The sequence below is a fragment of the Pinus tabuliformis genome, chromosome 5_1 (genome assembly GCF_031772625.1).
Source record: "Pinus tabuliformis cultivar Carrire ecotype Pingquan chromosome 5_1, CPIR1, whole genome shotgun sequence".
In the NCBI taxonomy this organism is placed as follows: domain Eukaryota; kingdom Viridiplantae; phylum Streptophyta; class Pinopsida; order Pinales; family Pinaceae; genus Pinus; species Pinus tabuliformis.
The window spans coordinates 632,214,812-632,233,572 of NC_142305.1; positions in this window are offsets into that span (position 1 = coordinate 632,214,812).

Consider the following 18,761-nt stretch of genomic DNA (forward strand, 5'->3'; position numbering starts at 1 on the left):
GGTTTGGGGTTTAGGGTTTGGGGTTTAGGGTTTAGGGTAGAGTGTTTAAGGCTTATATAATGCTTAGGGTTTAAGGATTTGTAGTTTAGGGTTTATGGTTTAAGGTTTAGGTTTTAAGGTTCATAACACTTTAGTAAATGCTTTTAATAAACACTTAAATAAAAGTTACAAAAAACTTTTTAAAATGTTATAAAATGATTAGGGTATAGGGTTTAGGTTATAAGTTTTAGGTTTAGGGTTTAGCGTTTAGGGTTTAGGGGTCAGGGTTTATAACACTTTAGTAAATTCTTTTAATAAACACATAAATAAAAATTTCATAACCGTTTTTAAAATGCTATTAAATTTTGAGGGTTTAGGGTTTGTGTTTTAGGGTTTAGGGTTTAGAATTTAGAGTTTAGGGATTATAACACTTTAGTAAATGCTTTTAATAAACATTTAAATAAAATTTACAAAACAAATTTTAAAATGTTATAAAATAGTTAGGGTTTCGGGTTTATAGTTGAGGGTTTAGGGTTAGGGGTTTATGGTTTAGAGTTTAGGGTTTAGGGTTTAGGGTGTATAGCACTTTAGTAAATGTTTTTAGTAAAACCTTAAATAAAAGTTACAAAACATTTTTAAAATTGTTATAAACTACTTAGGGTTTAGGGTTTAGGGTTTAGGGTTTGGGGTTTAGGGTCTAGGGTTTAGGGTTAAGCGTTTGCAGTTTAGGCTTTAGGGATTAGGGTTTACGGTTTAAGGTTTATAACACTTTATAAAATGTTTACGGTTTAAGTTTTAAGATTTTAAATTTGGGGTTTAGGGTTTATAACACTTTAGTAATTGTATTAATAAACACTTAAATAATAGTTACAAAACACTTTCTAAAATGTTCTAAAATTCTGAGGGTTTAGTGTTTAGGATTTCGGGTTTACGGTTAAGGTTTTAGGGTGTAGGGATGAACCACCCCACCTTAAGTGGGTATCCACTGCTATATATTACACGTAATGCATTAATCTTGTTGAGCATTGAGAAGTTATGAAGAAAAATAAATAAAAGAAAATAGGTTTATAGAGAAGGGTGGAAAAACAAAGGTCAGCGTATCTAATGTACCACAATTTTCTCCCTCCTTCACTAACATACCCAAGTGTGGTCTTCCCTTATTATAGATACTCATAAAATTCTTAGGGTGTATGGCTTATGGATTAGGATTTGGGGTTTCGGGTTTAGGATTTAGGGTTTAGGGTTTAGGGTTTATATCACTTTATTAAATGTTTTTAATATACACTTTGGATTTGAGATTAGATTTAGGGTTTAGTGTTTAGGGTCTACAACATTTTGGTAAATTCTTTTAATAAACACTTAAATAAAAGTTAGAAAACAATTTTAAAAATGTTATAAAATGCTTAGGGTTTAGGGTTTACAGTTTAAGGTTTAGGATTTGGGTTTGGGGTTTAGGGTTCAGGGTTTAGGGTTTATGTTTTTGTGTCTAGGGTTTATCGTTTTGTGTTTATGGTTTAGAGTTTATAAAAATTTAGTAAATTATTTTTAATAAACACTTAAATACAAGTTACAAAATTCTTCTTAAACTGTTATAAAACTCTTAGGGTTTAGGGCTTGGGGTTTACTATTTAGGGTTTATGATTTTGGGTTTAGGTTTTAGGGTCTATGGTTTAAGGTTTATAACAATTTATTAAATTATTTTAATAAACACTTAAATAAAAGTTACAAAATGTTTTTAAAAATGTTCTAAAATGCCTACGGTTTAGCGTTTAGGGTTTATAGTTTGGGGTTTATCATTTAAGGTTTAGGGTTTATAAAACTTAATTTAAAGCTTCCCCTTCTCCCACCCTCCCATCACTCCCCCTACCACCCCTTCTCTCTCTGCCTCCCTCCCTCTCCCTCTCTCTATCTCTCCCACTATCTCCCTATCTCCCCCTCTCACTCACCTTCCTCTCTCTCTCTCTCTCTCTCTCTCTCTCTCTCTCTCTCTCTCTCTCTTCTTTCCTCTCCCTAACCATATGCTCCTCTCTCCCCCATCTCTCTCTCCTCCTCTCTCTCCTCCTCTCTCTCTCCCTGTCTCCCTTCCCTCCCACCCCTTCTCTCTCACCCTCCTTCCTGGTCTCTCTGTCCCTCTCTCTCCCCATCCCTCCCCCTTTGTCTCTCCCTGCCCCTCCCTCCCCCTCTCCCTCCCTCTCCTCCTTCCTTGCCCCTCCCTCTCTCCTTCTTTCTTTACCTCTCCCTCTCTCTCTACCTCTCCCTCTCCCACTCTCTTCCATTCCCCCTATCCCTCTTCCTCTCTATCTCCCTCTCCCCATCTCACTTTCTCTCTCCCTCTCCCCCTCCCACTCTCTGTTCCCCTCCATGTATCTCGCCCCACCTATCTCTACCTCCCCCTCCCCCTCGCCCTATCCTCCTCTCTCCGACATCTCCCACCCCTTCTCTCCCCCTTCCATCACTCCCCCTACCATCCCTTCTCTCTCTGCGTCCCTCCCTCCCTCTCCCTCCCTTCCTCTCTCCTTCTCCCTATCCCTCCCTCTCCTCCTCCCTTGCCCTTACCCCTTTCCCTCTCTCTCTACCTCTCCCTCTCCCACTCTCCTCCCCTCCTCCTATCCATCTTCTCTCTCTCTCCGTCTACACCCTCTCTCTCCGTCTACCCCTCCCCCTCTTTATTCCCCTCCCCCTCTCTCCCCCCACCTATCTATACCCCCCCTCTCCCTCACCCTATCCTCCTTTCTCCCCCATCTCCCACACCTTCCCTCCCCCTCCCATTGCTCCCCCTACCACCCCTTCTCTCTCTGCATCCCTCCCTCTCTCTCTCTCCCTAGCCCTCTCTCTCCCTATCTCTCCCCCTTTGTCTCTCCCTCCCTTCCTTTATCCTTCTCCTTATCCTTCCCTCTCTTCTTCCCTTGCCCCTCCCCCTCTCCCTCTCTCTCTACCTCTCCCTCTCCCACTTTTTCTCCCTCTCCCCCTCTCACCCTCTCTCTCCCTCCCCCACTCCACCTCTTTCTTCCCCTCCCACTCTCTCCCCCAACATATCTCTACCTCACCCTCTCTCTCACCCCATCCTCCTCTCTCCACAAATCTCCCACCCCTTCTCTCCCACTCCCATCACTCCACCTACCACCCCTTCTCTCTCCACCTCCCTCCTCCTCTCTCTCTCCCTGTCCATCTCTCTCTATCTCTCCCACTATCTTCCTATCTTCCCCTCCCCCTCTCCCTCTCCCTCCCTCTCTATCTCTCCCTCTCTCTCTCTCCCTATCTCTCCCTTGCCCCCCTCTCTGTCTCTCTCTCCCTTCCTCCTGCCCTCTCTCTCCCCCTTCCACTCTCCCTGATCCTATCCTCCTCTCTCTCTCCCTGCCTCCCTTCCCTACCACCCCTTCTCTCTTCCTGTCCCTCCCCATCACCCTCTCCCTCTCTCTCCCTGTCCCACCCCCTTTGTCTCTCCCTCCCTTCCTCTCTCCCTCTCCCTCTCCCTTGCTCTCCCCCTCCCTTGCCCCTCCCCCTCTGCCTCTCTCTCTACCTCTCCCTCTCCCACTCTCTTCCCCTCCCCTATCCCTCTTCCACTCTCTCTCCCTCTCCCCCCTCTCACTCTCTCTCTTCCTCTCCCCTCCACTCTCTATTCCCCTCCCTGTCTCTCCCCCCACTTATCTCTACCTCCCACTCTCCTTCACCCTATCCTCCTCTCGCCCCCATCACCCACTCCTTCTCTCCCTACCATCACTCCCCATACCACCCCTTCTCTCTCCGCCTACGTCCCTCTCTCTCTCTCCCTCTCCCTCCCCCTCTCCTCCCCCACCTATCTCTCCCTCCCCCTCTCCCTCACCCTATCCTCCTCTCTCCCCAATCTCCCACCCCATCTCTGCCCCCCCATCATTCCCACTACCACCCCTTCTGTCTTTACATCCCTCCCTCCCTCTCTCTCTCCCTCTCCCTCTCCCTCTCTCTCCCTCTCCCTCTCTCTCCCCATCTCTCCCTCTTTGTCTCTCCCTCCCTTCCTCTCTCCTTCTCCCTCTCCCTCCCTCTCCTCCTCCCTTACCCCTCCCCCTCTCCCTCTCTCTACCTCTCTCTCTCTCCCACTCTCTTCCCCTCCCGCTATCCCTCTTCTGCTTTCTCTCCCTCTCCCCGTATCTCTCTCTCTCTCTCTCTCTCCCCCTCCACCTCTTTGTTCCCCTCCCCCTCTCCCTCACTGTATCCTCCTCTCTCCCCAAATCTCCCACCCCTTCTCTCCCCCTCCCATCACTCCCCCTACCACCCCTTCTCTCTCCGCCTCCCTCCCTCTCTCTCTCCCTCTCCCTCTCTCTATCTCTCCCACTATCTACCTATCTCCCCCTCTCCCTTTCTCTCTCTCTCTCTATCCCTCCCTTCCCTACCACCCCTTCTCTCTCCCCCTCCCTCCGCATCTCTCGCTCCCTCTCTCTCCCCGTACCTGCCCCTTTGTCTCTCCCTCCCTTTCTATATCCCTCTCCCCCTCCAGTTTCTTTTCCCCTCACTATCTCTCCCCCCACCTATCAGTACATCCCCCTCTCCCTCACACTATCCTCCTCTTGCACTGGTGTTTAGGGTCTAAAAAATTTGGTAAATTCTTTTAATAAACACTTAAATAAAAGTTACATTTTTTTTTAAATGTTATAAAATGGTTAGGTTTTAGGGTTTACGGTTTAGGGTTTAGGGTTAAGGTTTTGGTGTTTAGGGTTAATGTTTTTGTGTTAAGGGTTTAGGGTTTTGCGTTTATGGTTTATGGTTCATAACACTTTAGTAAATTCTTTTAAAAACACTTAAATAAAAGTTACAAAATTCTTATTAAACTATTATAAAATTCTTAGGGTTTATGGTTTAGGGTTTAAGTCTTGAGGTTTACGGTTTAGAGTTTGGGTTTTTGGGTTTAGGTTTTAGGGTCTATGGTTTAAGGTTTATAACAATTTAGTAAATTCTTTTAATAAGAACTTAAATAAAAATTACAAAACGCTTTTAAAAATGTTCTAAAATGCCTACGGTTTAGGGTTTAGTTTATAGGGTTTAGGGTTTAGGGTTTATTGTTTAGGGTTTAAGGTTTATGGTTCAGGATTTGGGGTCTAGGGTTTATAAAACTTTATTAAGAGCTTCCCCTTCTCTCTCCCTCCCATCACTCCCCCTATCACCACTTCTCTCTCCGCCTCCCTCCCTCTCCCTCTCTCTCTATCTCTCCCACTATCTCCCTATCTCCCCTTCTCCCTCTCCATTCCTCTCTCACTCTCTCTCTCTCTCTCTCTCTCTCTCTCTCCCTTTTCCTCTCCCTGACCCTATCCTCCTCTCTCTCTCTCCCTGTCTCCCTTCCCTCCCACCCCTTCTCTTTCCCCCTCCCTCTCGGTCTCTTTGTCCCTCTCTCTTGCCATCCCTCCCCCTTTGTCTCTCCCTCCACCTCACTCCACCTCACCCTCCCTCTCCCCCTTCCTTGCCCCTCGCCCTCTCCCTCTCTCTACCTCCCCCTCTCCCTATCCAACTCTCTTCCCTTCCCCCTATCACTCTTCCTCTCTCTCTCCCTCTCCCCGTCTCACTCTCTCTGTCTGTCTCCCCCTCCTCCTCTATGTTCCCCTCCCTGTATCTCCCCACACTTATCTCTACCTCCCCCTCTCTCTCACCCTATCCTCCTCTCTCTGACATCTACCACCCCTTCTCTCCCCTTGCCATCACTCCCCCTACCACCCCTTCTCTCCCCCTGCCATCACTCCCCCTACCACCCCTTCTCTCTCTGTGTCCCTCCCTCTCTCTCTCCCTCTCCCTCTCGCTCCCCATCCCTCCCCCTTTGTCTCTCCCTCCCCTCATATCTCCTTCTCCCTCCCTCTCCTCCTCCCTTGCCACTCCCCCTCTCCCTCTATCTCTACCTCTGCAACTCCCACTCTCTTCCCCTCCTCCTATGCCTCTTCCATTTTCTCTCCCTCTCCCCCTCCCCCTCTCTCCCCAAACCTATGTCTACCTCCCCCTCTCCCTCACCCTATCCTCCTCTCTCCACTATCTCCCACCCCTTCTCTCCCTCTCGCATCACTTCCCCTACCACCCCTTCTATCTTTGCATCCCTCCCTCTTCCAGTCTCTCTCCCTCTCCCCGTCTCCTCCCCATCTCTGTCTCCCTCTTTCTCCCCATCCCTCCCCCTTTGTCTCTCCCTCCCTTCCTCTCTCCCTCTCCCTATCTCCCCCTCTCCTCCTCCCTTTCCCCTCCCCCTCTCCCTCTCTGACTACCTCTCCCTCTCCCACTCTCTTCCCCTCCTGCTATCCCTCTTCCACTCTCTCTCCCTCTCCCCCTCTCACTCTCTCTCCCTCTCCCCGTCCCCCTCTCTGTTCCCCTCCCCCTATCTCCCCCCACCTATCTCTACCTCCCCCTCTCCCTCACCCTATCCTCCTCTCTCCCCCAATCTCCCACCCCTTCTCTCCCCCTCCCATCATTCCCCCTACCACCCCTTCTCTCCCTGCCTCCCTCCCTCTCTCTCTCTCTCCCTCCCTCTCTCTCTCTCTCCCTCTCCCTCTCTCTCTATCTCTCCCACTATCTCCCTATCTCTCTTTCTCTCTCTCTCTTTCCCTTCCCCTCTCTCTGTCTCATTCTCTCTCTCCCCCTTCCCTCCTCTGTCTCTCTCTCTCTTTCTCCCCCTACTACCACACCCCCACTCCCTCTCTCTCTCTCTATCCCCCTCCTACCACACCCCCACTCCCTCTCTCGCTCCCTCCTCCTCTCTCTCATGCTCCTTACTCTCATTATCCCTCTCGCTCTCATTATCACCATCATATCATCAAACAACCTAATTTAGAATGTCATTTAACAAACAAAAACATAATCATGGTTATCTTAATCCTATCATTTAACATATATAATCCACATCATGTAGCAAACAAAAAGATCTTATGAATTGGAAATGAATAATCATGATATTATTTAAGAAACACAATCATTATATCATCTACGAAATAATAAAAAAAATACATACATAATTTTATACAAATTGAACTTGCAAAAAATATCTACACAAATTATCTAATTATTAAAAACACAACTATCATATCACATAAACAAACAAAAAATGTTTTCATTTAAAAAATGTTTTTTTAAGCCTCTTTTCACATTTAAAGAAACAAACACATACATTTCACATGTCTTATAAAAATAAAACAATTCTACTCATAAATATTATATCATCCAATTTGCAAAAAATAAATAATTTAATATAATTTAATATTGAATAAATTAAATATTTACTTTACCCTAATGGAAATCTTCCCTAAAAATATAAGTGAAGTAAAACCTAGGCTATTGAAAATCTTATGGAAGAAGAGGCATTGGATCTTTTTAAAAAATGAGTGGATGGTGATAGTGAGAAGCAACTACTTCATAACCACTTGAAGAAGATAGTCAAGATATGTGGAGGAGTCCTGAAAATTCATGTTAACTTCTATTTTCCCAAACATCTAAATTGATCAAATTTTTAAAAATACAAATATTTCATTAAATATAAAATTTAGAAAAATATTTTTAATAAACAGAAAATTAAAATTACATGAATGCTAATATCTAATAAATCTAAAATCACAACTTAATTTAAATAACAAATTTCATTCTTCTATATATAGATATAGATATTTCAAAATAATAAATTATATATATATATAATATATATATATATATATATATATATATATATATATATAAAACACTGAATTAATAATTTTGCTAAGCTAAACTAAAATTCTTAGCTGCATAATTTTTATACAAAAATTTAATATACATTACACTCTATGATTAATAAACAGAAACATATTTTAAAAATAAAATTTCTTTTAAATAAATCATTAAAATAGAATAGTGACCAAATAAAATGAAAGAGAGCAACAATTATGTAATAAATTCATAAATTGAAACCGGTTAATAATCAATTGCATTGGTTCTATATGCATGCAACTTAACTTAATTTCGTTGGATTTTCAACCTTTTATATGGGGTTTTAATTTCGTTTTCCAACTGTTATCTCTCAGCAAAGCAGTTGAGAGAGAGTTTGATCCCCACCCTCTGTTTCCCGAGAATTGGATTGGAAATATGCCAAAATGCTCAAGATAGAATGATTTTTTAAATTTTCCACTACAAGATTTCCAAAAAAAGACTCAAACACTAGACTTGACAAAGAAGACTCAAACAACGAGAAGCTTTCCCCATATATTGTGGGAGAAGGAGCGAGCGAGGCTTCATGACAAAGAAAATTGCAATAAGATTAATGGAATTTCTTATCAAAACTAAGAAAAAAATCCAATAATAACATTAGATTATTAATAAGTAATTAATGCCATTAAGGACCAAGAACAAATCTAGAAGATGGAAAGAAAACAAAAAAATTAAGAGGAATTAATGGGATTGTTGAATAACAATTAAGATTAAAGGATTAGGGACCAAGAACAAATTTAGAATATGGAAAGAAAACAAAAAAATTAAGAGGAATTAATGGGATTGCTGAATAACAATTAAGATTAAAGGACAAGTAGATAAAAGATTAATGAGATAGAGAGCAATAACAACAGAGCATAAATATTTGAAAACATTGGGCCATGCAGGTAGTGAAGGAGGAATTGTAATAGAAACAAAAGACATGAAAATTGGAAATTCTGCTCTAATCTATGCAACCAAAATGGGAGAATAAGTCATGAATATAATTATGAATATAAAATAAATAGAAGAAACATACCTTTCAATCATGGCTGTAACCAATATCACTGTTAACGCTCTCCCGTGTATACCTCCATCCATCCCTGGGTGGACTTCATTCATTCATGACATCGACTTCAGACAAAACATAAGGACAGACCCACAGGTATATGAAAGAAGCAATCAAATGCAAAAGACAATGAAAAGGAAGAGAGATAGAGGATATAAGTGTGTATTTCACGTGCCTTTGCTACCCATTAGAGTGTTTATTTACTAGAGACATCGACTCCATGCATCACTGGGCCAGCTTTCATTCATTCATTGATCTTCTTGGTCGAATTCACATTTAAATAACATCCGTTCTGACAAAACAGAAGGACAGACCCATAGGCATAGAGTCACAGACAAGAAGCACTTCCACATCAAATACAATCAAATATCCTCCACAAGACGACGAGGAATTTTACTGCCAATGCAAATGATTGAAATGCTACACGGTACAGACACACAACACAAACACCATTTAGATAGAAACAGAGGAACCAACATAGAGTTAAACAAGCGGATCCCAGGCCATCCCTCATGTATTTCAAAAAAGCTGCGATCCGTTGAAGGAGCAGATCCCAGGCCATCCCTCGTGTATTTGCAAAAAGCTGTGATCCATTAAAGGAGCGGATCAACGTCTAAGCGGATCAACGTCTAAACGGAGATGCGTTTCTTGAAATTCTATTGAGATTCTTTTCAAGAAGTCATCTATCCACATAGGGGCAAAATTGGAAACCAAGTCATCTATCCACGTCAAATTTGGAATGTTCAGCCTTCAAATTGAATTTGAATTTAAGACGGAATCTTTGATAATCGGTAACGTAATCCACGCATTCAATATAATTGACGCTATTTATTTCTTTACCTTAAATAACAATTTCATCTATTTCCAGGTCATAAAAGCATGAGATACTTTTCTTGAAATTCTCGTGCAAGGCTGTTTGGTAAAACATGGAGATTTTTTTCAAGAGAGCGGATCAACATATATAACGAAAAAACGTGAGACGTTTTTCTTGAAATTCTCGTGCAAAGTAGTTGGGTAAAACATTGAGATTCTTTTCAAGAAATTCTCTTCACATTCGGTGCAAATTTGGAATGTTTACTCAAATTTGGAATGTGCTTGAATTTCTTTGATATTTGGTAAATGGTAAATAGTATGTATTTTATGAAATAATCTTGGCACACGCCTTTTCTGGTCCTATGCTTTTGGACTGTGGTTCAATTTCAATTTGAATTTAAAGTGGAATTTTTGATACTTCTTAAATATAGTATTTTATCTAAGAATTTTGAGGAGAGTGAACTTGGAATGTGTGAGGTCTAAGCAGAGATCTTTCATCTCCACGGATGCACAACTACTATCAGTTCACTAATGAGGAACCTCAGGGACCTAGCTTACATTGATATCTTTCATCTCCACGGATGCACAACTACTATCAGTTCACTAATGAGGGACCTCAAGGACCTAGCTTACATCGTGACAGGCTACACGTGTGATTCACTAGTGTGAGAAAAAAATCATAGTGTATTCATATTCTAGGAGGCCCGTACAATTGCAAAGAATTTAAGTAAATAACACGAAGTCAGTAAAATTGCAAATAATTTCAGTAGAAACCTTTCACGAGTATAATATTAAGTGGGATTTACAAGAAACAAAAACTAGTAAGTCTGTGAAGTTGTGTATAAATTGAGTGGAAAATAGTTATTTCAATATAATATTGAGTAGCATTCACAAGACATAGGAACAAGTAATTTGTATTCATATTCTCTAGCTACAACTTTATAGGGCCAAGAACTATATTAATTTGTCTTTCTCACTTAGAATGTGTATGATTCAATTCTATTGGAAATTGAAACAACTATAAGTTATACTATCCAAAGTATAACATAGATTAGTTAAATTGTAACATGTGAAAGCTTGTAGAAACATTTAAAATTAAATTTTTCTCTTTCAAATTTGATGAGATATCCAATGTAGTTAATTAAGAGAAAATGAGAGGTATGTTGTTGGACAACAGACAAGCATATTGACTAGATCGTGAACTAAGATCATGTAAGACATTTTATGATTAATGTAAGAATGTTTAGTTTTTTCTCATGGAAAAAAATAAAAAATAAAAAGTTTCATATAGTTTCAAGAATTATGTTTGCATTTTTTTAGTACTAGAGAATTTAAGATGATGTTGTTTATTAATTAGGTGAACAAAGTATTACTATAATACAACCTCCAATAATTATAATATGTGTCATGATACATTCAAATAAGCTAACATTATATGAAACACATTTATTAATGTAGTTATGTTAGTTAACTAATATAAGTTAAAATTTGTAAGTATTGATAAGAGTAAACCATTAATATTATTACTCACAGTAAGATCATCATGAAAAAATTGAGATAGCAAAAAAAAATTATAGCAAAATTAAATTAAGTTAGGAAAATTATTTTAAATTTAAATTATTAGAATATATTAAAAAATATTTCTATATAATAAATTAAATTTCTAATATAGTATTACAATATATTAAAAGGAAATAAATATGTATTACAACAAATTACAATGTAGTTGAAGAAATTGAAGGTAGATGTTGAATCATATTAAATAATTTCTTAAATTCAAAAATTTTAATGTAGCGATAATTTTAAGATGGTCAATAATAGAAATAATAAGTAACAGATTATTGTAAAAATAATAGAATGATTTCCATGTATTGATCCACCCTTTATTGTACAATTATAAATGAGTAGTTGTTAGTGTTGACAACTAGCAAAACCACATTATTAAATGTGGTTGATATACAAAGTAAGCTACAACTTAATATATACTATATTATAAACTTATAATAATATTATAAGCTCACAAAGGATTATAAAATGCAACATATTATTGATATTATAAAACGAAGGGGTTATAAAGCACAACCAAATTAATAAATATGGTTAATACACACTGGTAAGCTATATCAATCACATACATAAACATATTAGTAAATGTAGTTGAAATATCCCAATAGGCATTAACTGTATAGATTTAACATCCACATTAACATTGATAATGATAAATGGATATAAATAAAAGCACTATTATAAAAATAATAATTATATTATATTATATTATTAAAAATAATTGCTATTATTATTATTTATTTTTTAAAACTTATCATTATTATAAATCCAAGGTACTAATATTATTAGCTCTTTGTATTATGAATCCTAATGACTAATATTATAAATCCCAGGGATTTTTAGAACCAAAGGATTATAAACACTAACGATTATATTGTTAATAAATGGATCAATAATATAAAACAAATGGATTGATACTATAAACCCAATGGGTCAACAAACCCAAAAGATGAACAATATATACCCAAGGGATTATTCATAATAATTTATTTATATATTATATATAAGTTTAATATATAAATATTATATATATAAGTAAATATATTTAATTGCTACAATAATAAAATGTAAAACTAAACATAATAAACACTTATAAATATATATATTTGAAAAGAATAAAACATCATAGGTTAATAATTTTGCTATCATATACTTCTAGACTCTGTTATTTATAATAAAATATTTGATGCACATTAATAGTAGCATACAAATATAACAAAGAAAATCATATGTGGAGACATATTTTAAATAATAAACATTATTTACAATAAGTCATTAAAAGCAAATATTGATGTTGGTATAGACAACTATCGACTTAAATAAAACATAATAATAATTATCCAATAAATTCTTAAACTAAAACCCTTTTAATAATCAATCTTGTTGGTTCTATATTCATGTTGTCTACCTATAGTTTAGTCTACTGGACGGTAGCATTATGATCTAGTTGGTTGGCACCACATCTCCTTGAATTTATAGTTTACTTTGGAAGGGGTACATTTTATTGATCCTTAGGTTGTGGTGGACAATAGAGGATCTATATTGCGAGTTGGGGTGCATTGATCATATACTGTGGGGCTGTGTCATTTGAATATAACCTGTGGGAATTGTGAGGGGTGGTTGTACACCATTATCCTTTGGATCAAATTCCACCAAACAAGTGGCTTTCGTAGTCTATATCTGGTTTAGTAGCAGGGAACAAGAATATATTATTTTTTGGTATCTTCACCAAACATCACCATACACCTCGATATATAGTTGATAAATGCATCAGTGGGGCTAACCATGGTCCACCTAGGATTATATGATTCCCTCTTAAGGAGGCTTTAGGATACAACACTAGGAAGTAAGAAATACACCAATAAGAGTCCATAAAAATGAAAACATCTTCTAGAATGCATTCTAGTAATATTCTAGATTGATCAACTAGTGCTAACATAGTGGGAGTATGTATAAGGTTAGTAACTCCAATAAATTATAGTTCATATTTGGTCATGGAATTTATTGTGAAACTCGAGTCAAGAAATGGATTTGGAATAATCATTTCTCCCAATATAAATGGTTATTATTATACTACTAAGGTCATCAAACTTATTCGGTGGGGTTTTTCCTAGCATTAGTTATGATAGCATCCCTACAACATTAACAATGGGAGGATTCCTAGTTTTCCAACCAATACTTTTTACGTGTATCTCCCTTACATTTTTAACACAAATTGGGATGTCCTTGATCGTTCTAAGCAATGGAATACTAAAACAAATATTTTTCGATTATTTCATAAATTCAAACTTAATGTTGAAAATGCAGCAAGAAAAGTCTCTATTTGAATTTTTTCCTTAATTAAAATTGAGGAAATTAGAAATTTCAATTTCAGCAGAATACTTGGAGGTAGTTAATCAAGGTGACATGGCTCTCATCACTCAGTTAACTCAGTAAATTAAAGTTGGAGACACTTGAGTTTTGAGTGTGGAACTTTTTCCATAATGAATGATCAATGAACAAGCTGATTAGTCAACCCAAAATACGCATGCAGAGAGTTATAGCTACATAATTGATATTGGAGTTCAAGGGTAGTGTACTCTCAGTTGTAAACTAATCCAAGTTATAGAGATGGTGCATGCAGCCATAGGATTGGCCTATGGTAATTGCGCAATTCCTTGGTGTGAAATTCCTAAATAATAGGGTAAATTTCCCAAGGGAACAATGCAAGGAAATAGGAGCTCGGGAAGGCTTGAAATTGGATAAGTATTGGCCAAATTTGGTTAGTCGGGAAGGGGGATAGACTATACTAGTGCAGGGTGTCGTTAGGCTTGAGCAAACATTTTATTTCTTCTTTATTCTCTGATTAATGCAATACAGATAGTAAGGGGTTTTAGGCAGTTGTTTTCCCCTATATAAATATTTGTGTATATTTGATGTTTCCTTTTGCATGAAAATGATTCTTGTTTTATACGGTGAATTAACTTTTGCAGATGATAGAGTAGCATCATGTCTTGTGATTTAGTAAATTTCATGAGAAATTTTTAATATACACATTAATTTCTACACTTAACGAATGGATCAGTTTTATCTACATAAAATATTTTTTATAAATTAAATAACATATAAATGAAACACATAAAATATTACAAAAACACAAATAAAAAAATCCATAAAACAAGAGAGAGACAGATATACACGGCTCACCAAATTTGGGGTACGTCGACAGAGAAATAGTTATTCCTTCCTTTTATATAATCTAACAAAATGAAGGGACAAAACCTTCAAAAAATATGTTGTAATGTCCTCTTCACCATCACACAATATCCTATCTTTTTCCCATATAGAATAATACACAGTCGAAATACAATTCCCTCATAAAATTGAGGGTTTCCATTTAGGGAAAAAACCTTAAATTAACATAAATTATATCGTCAAATATTCCACCTAATGAATAACCTAAATTGACTAAAAAATTACATTTTTTACAAGGAAATTTGTATCTAAATTTATCCACAAGGATGCTTCCCCGAACCCTAGCGAGTGGGGAGCTAAAATCATGCTAACACCCCCTCACGATGATAGTGTGGGGCCAAGCCCCCACACACCCCCTTGTCGGGGACTAGGATCCAAACGTGGCTAAAAAGTGACCTCTAAATGAAGAATATAATTAGGCTCCACACCCAACAATCACCCACTGAGAGACTAAACTTTAACACTGCACCACTGGTTCACTTATTGGACAATGCTTCCACCTGTCCTTGTTGTTTCTCATATTTACCATAATACTTGAAGTTCAATTTAAATTTATTATAATATCAATTTCTCCTTAGTTACCACCTTTGTTAACATGTATGTAATATTCTGGCTAGTGTGTATCTTTTCCAGCTTCAATTTTCCATCTTACAAAACTAACTGTATGAAATGGTAATTGAGCTATCTATTTTTCCTCTTAGAATGAAATGTTGAGTTCTTTGAAACATGAATGACACTCTGGTTGTCACTGTATAACCTTTCAATCTCCTGCTTCTTGCCCAATTGGTCCATAAACATTTGTAACCAAATCATTTCTTTACTCAAAACTGTAGCAACAACATACTCCACTTCCATCGATGAAAGTGCAACAATGAATTGAATTTTAGAAAATGAAATTATTTTTGTTCTACCTATCATATGGTGCTCATAGTATTATGTCTATCACCTTCCATATCTTCATCAATATATCCCCGTAGAAAAATGTTTAAACCTCTAAAACATAATGCTTAATTAGTGGTGCCTCTCAAATATTTGAGAATCCACTTCACTGTCATCTAATTCTCTTTTCCTAGATTGCCCATATACCTTCTCACAACTCCCATTACATGTGAAATATGAGGCCTTGTACACATCATTGCATCCATTAGGCTTCCAACTACTGATACATATGGAACTTCAGACATATAATCCATATCTTCCTGAGTCTTGGGACACATATCCATACATAGTTTGAAATGGCTAGCCAAAGGTATATTAACATATTTTTCATTATAAATTTTAAATATTTCCAAAACATTATCTATGTACTCACTCTAAGACAATGTTAATTTTTAATTTTTGTTGTGTCCAGTTATTCTCATATGAAGGATTTTCATTCCAACACCAAAATCCTTCATTGCGAATGAATAGCCAATTTTCCTATGAGCACATTTATTTTTTGCATGTTATACATTGCAACAATCATGTCATCTACATAAAATAACAATATAATATAGCTTCCATGATTCTCCTTCTTAAGATAAACACAATGGTCAGAGTGACATCTAGTATAACCTTGTTCAGACATAAACATGTCAAAGTTTAGATATCACTACATAAAACTGTCCTAATGATCTATGGTTTTTGTAATCATATAAATGATAACGAAAATCATTAATACCATATCCAGTGAAGGTACACTTCTTTAATTTTTCCTCAAGATTTATTCTATTTTCTTTATTAATGTGGACAAATGCTTCACAACCAAAATTCTTTAGAATGAGTAATTTACCTTCTTACATGTACATGTCTCCTCTGGAATTCCACCATAGAAGGAACTTGAAGGCCATTTTTTTATAAGATAAATAACAATATCAATATCATTTTCTCAACATTATTAAGGTAACCTAGGATGCAATCTCATACACCTTAGATGCTCCATGATTATTTTGTTCATCCTTTCTGACACACCATTTTCTTGCAGTGTTCCTCAAACAATCTTCTCTCCGTGGATTTCATGGTATGAATAGTAATTATAAAAATAATTTCTACACTATTTACCTCCATTGTATGATATGAGATACTTTATGTTCTTTCCTATCTCGTTCACGACCAAAGATTTCTATTTCTTAAAAGTATAGAAAACATTAACTTTATTTCTAATACAATAAACCCATGTTTTTGTATTTACATCGTCAATAAAAGTAACGTAATAACGAGAGGCATGAGAGATGATACTTGACAAGGTCCCCATACATATATATGCACAATATCTAAGTTTTAACTCTTCTTTTCTTTCTCAAATCTGAGAAATTTGACTCTCTTCTATTTTCCATAAACACAATTCTCACAAAAATCCAAATCAACATACTTCAAACCCAAAAAAAAAATTATTGAGTGAAGAATTTTCATTTGCTTCTCACTCATGTGCCCAAGCCTAATATGCCACAATGTCATATATGCTTATACATATGCTAAAAAATTAGAAAAATAGAAATAACATTGAATAAATACAATGTACTAGCCTTTTCTACTTTTAGTATTATTGAGGCTCTTTTAGTGACCTTGTAGGTTTTGTTTAGAAATTTAGTTATACATCCTCCACCTCCCAACTTCCCTATTTAAATTAGAGTACTTTTAGATCTAAAACATGTGCTACCTCCTATAGCAACCACTAGTTGCATTCTATTTTTTATAAGTACCTTTACCTATTGAAATAATTTTACACGGTTTATCATCACCCATAATTTTATTAATAAACATTTAAATAAAAGTTACAAAACTCTTTTTAAAATGTTATAAAATTCTTAGGGTTTAGGGTTTAGGGTTTAGATTTATGGTTTGGGGTGTAGGGTTAAGTGTTTAGGGTTTATAACAATTTAGCAAATTCTTTGAATAAACACTTAAATAAATGTAACACAACTCCTTTTAAAATGTTATAAAATTCTTCGGGTGTAGGGTTTAGGGTTTATAAGGCTTTAGTAAATTCTTTTAATAAACACTTCAATAAAATTTGCAAAACATTTTTTAAAATGTCGTAAAATGCTTAGGGTTTATAACACTTTAGTAAATTCTTTTAATAAACACTTAAATAAAAGTTACAAAATGATTTTTAAAATGTTATCTAATTCTTAGGGTTTATGTTTTAGGGTTTAAGGTTTAAGGTTTATAACACTTTAGTAAATTCTTTTAATAAGCACTTAAATAAAAGTTACAAATAGTTTTTAAAATGTTATAAAATTCTTAGGCTTTAGCATTTAGGGTTTAGGGTTTATAACACTTTAGTAAATGTTTTTAATATACACTTAAATAAAAGTTATAAATCTCTCTTTAAAATGTTATAAATTAATTAGGGTTTAGGTTTCATTTCTTAGGGTTTAAGGTTTATAAAACTTTAGTAAATTCTTTTAAACATGATAAAAAAAATTTACAAAACACTTTTTAAAATGTTATGAAATGCTTATGAAACTCGGCGCGATGCCAAGTTAGCCAATGAAGCCCATAAAAGACGCATCAAAGCACAATATGACAAAAGTTTCAAGCCTAGAGTCTTTTCAGAAGGATATCTAGTTCTTTTATATGACCAAGAGGTCGATAAGTTAGGTCCAGGAAAGTTCTACCCTATGTGGTTGGGCCGATACATTGTCAAGTGCGCCCTTGTAAAAGCGGCCTATAAGTTAGTAGTACTCGATGGAGTTCCACTGGCGTAGCCTAGAAATGGGTTGTACCTCGAAAAATACTATGCTTGATCCCTTCTCCCACTCTCTCCTCTCCTGTCTCTCTCTTCCCCTCTCCCTATTTCTCCCCCTCTCTCCACCCCTCTATCTCTCTCACCCTCCCTATCCCCCTCCCTCCCCCCTCTCTCTCTCTCCCCCCCTCTCACCCCCACTCCCTCTCTCTCCCCCTCTTTCCTCCCCCTCTCCCTCTCCCTCCCCCCCCTCTCTCACTCTCTCTCCCCCACCATCCCCCTCTCCCACTCCCCTCTCTCTCTCTCTTCCTCTCACTCTCCCTCTCTCTCTCTCTCTCCCCCTTCCCCTCTCTCACTCCCTCCCCCTCCTTCCCTCACTCTCTCCCTGCCCCCCTTCCCCCTCTCTCTCCTCCCCTTCTCTCTCCCTCTTCACCTTTCTCCCTCTCTCTCTCTCTCCTCCCTCACTCTCCTCCTCTCCCTCCCCTTCTATTCTTTATCCATATCCCTCCCTTCCTCTCTCTCTCTCCCCTGCCCCCTCCCCCTCTCTCTCTCCCTCTCCCTCTCCCTCCCTCCCTCTCTCTCTCTTCCTCCTTCCTCCCTCCCTCCCTCTCTCTCTCTCCCTCCTTCCCTCCCTCCCTCCCTCTCTCTCTCTCCCTCCTTCCCTCCCTCCCTCCCTCTCTCTCTCTCTCCTCCTTCCCTCCCTCCCTCCCTCTCTCTCTCTTCCTCCCTCCCTCCTCCCTCCCTCTCTCTCTCTCTCTCTCTCTCTTCTCTCTC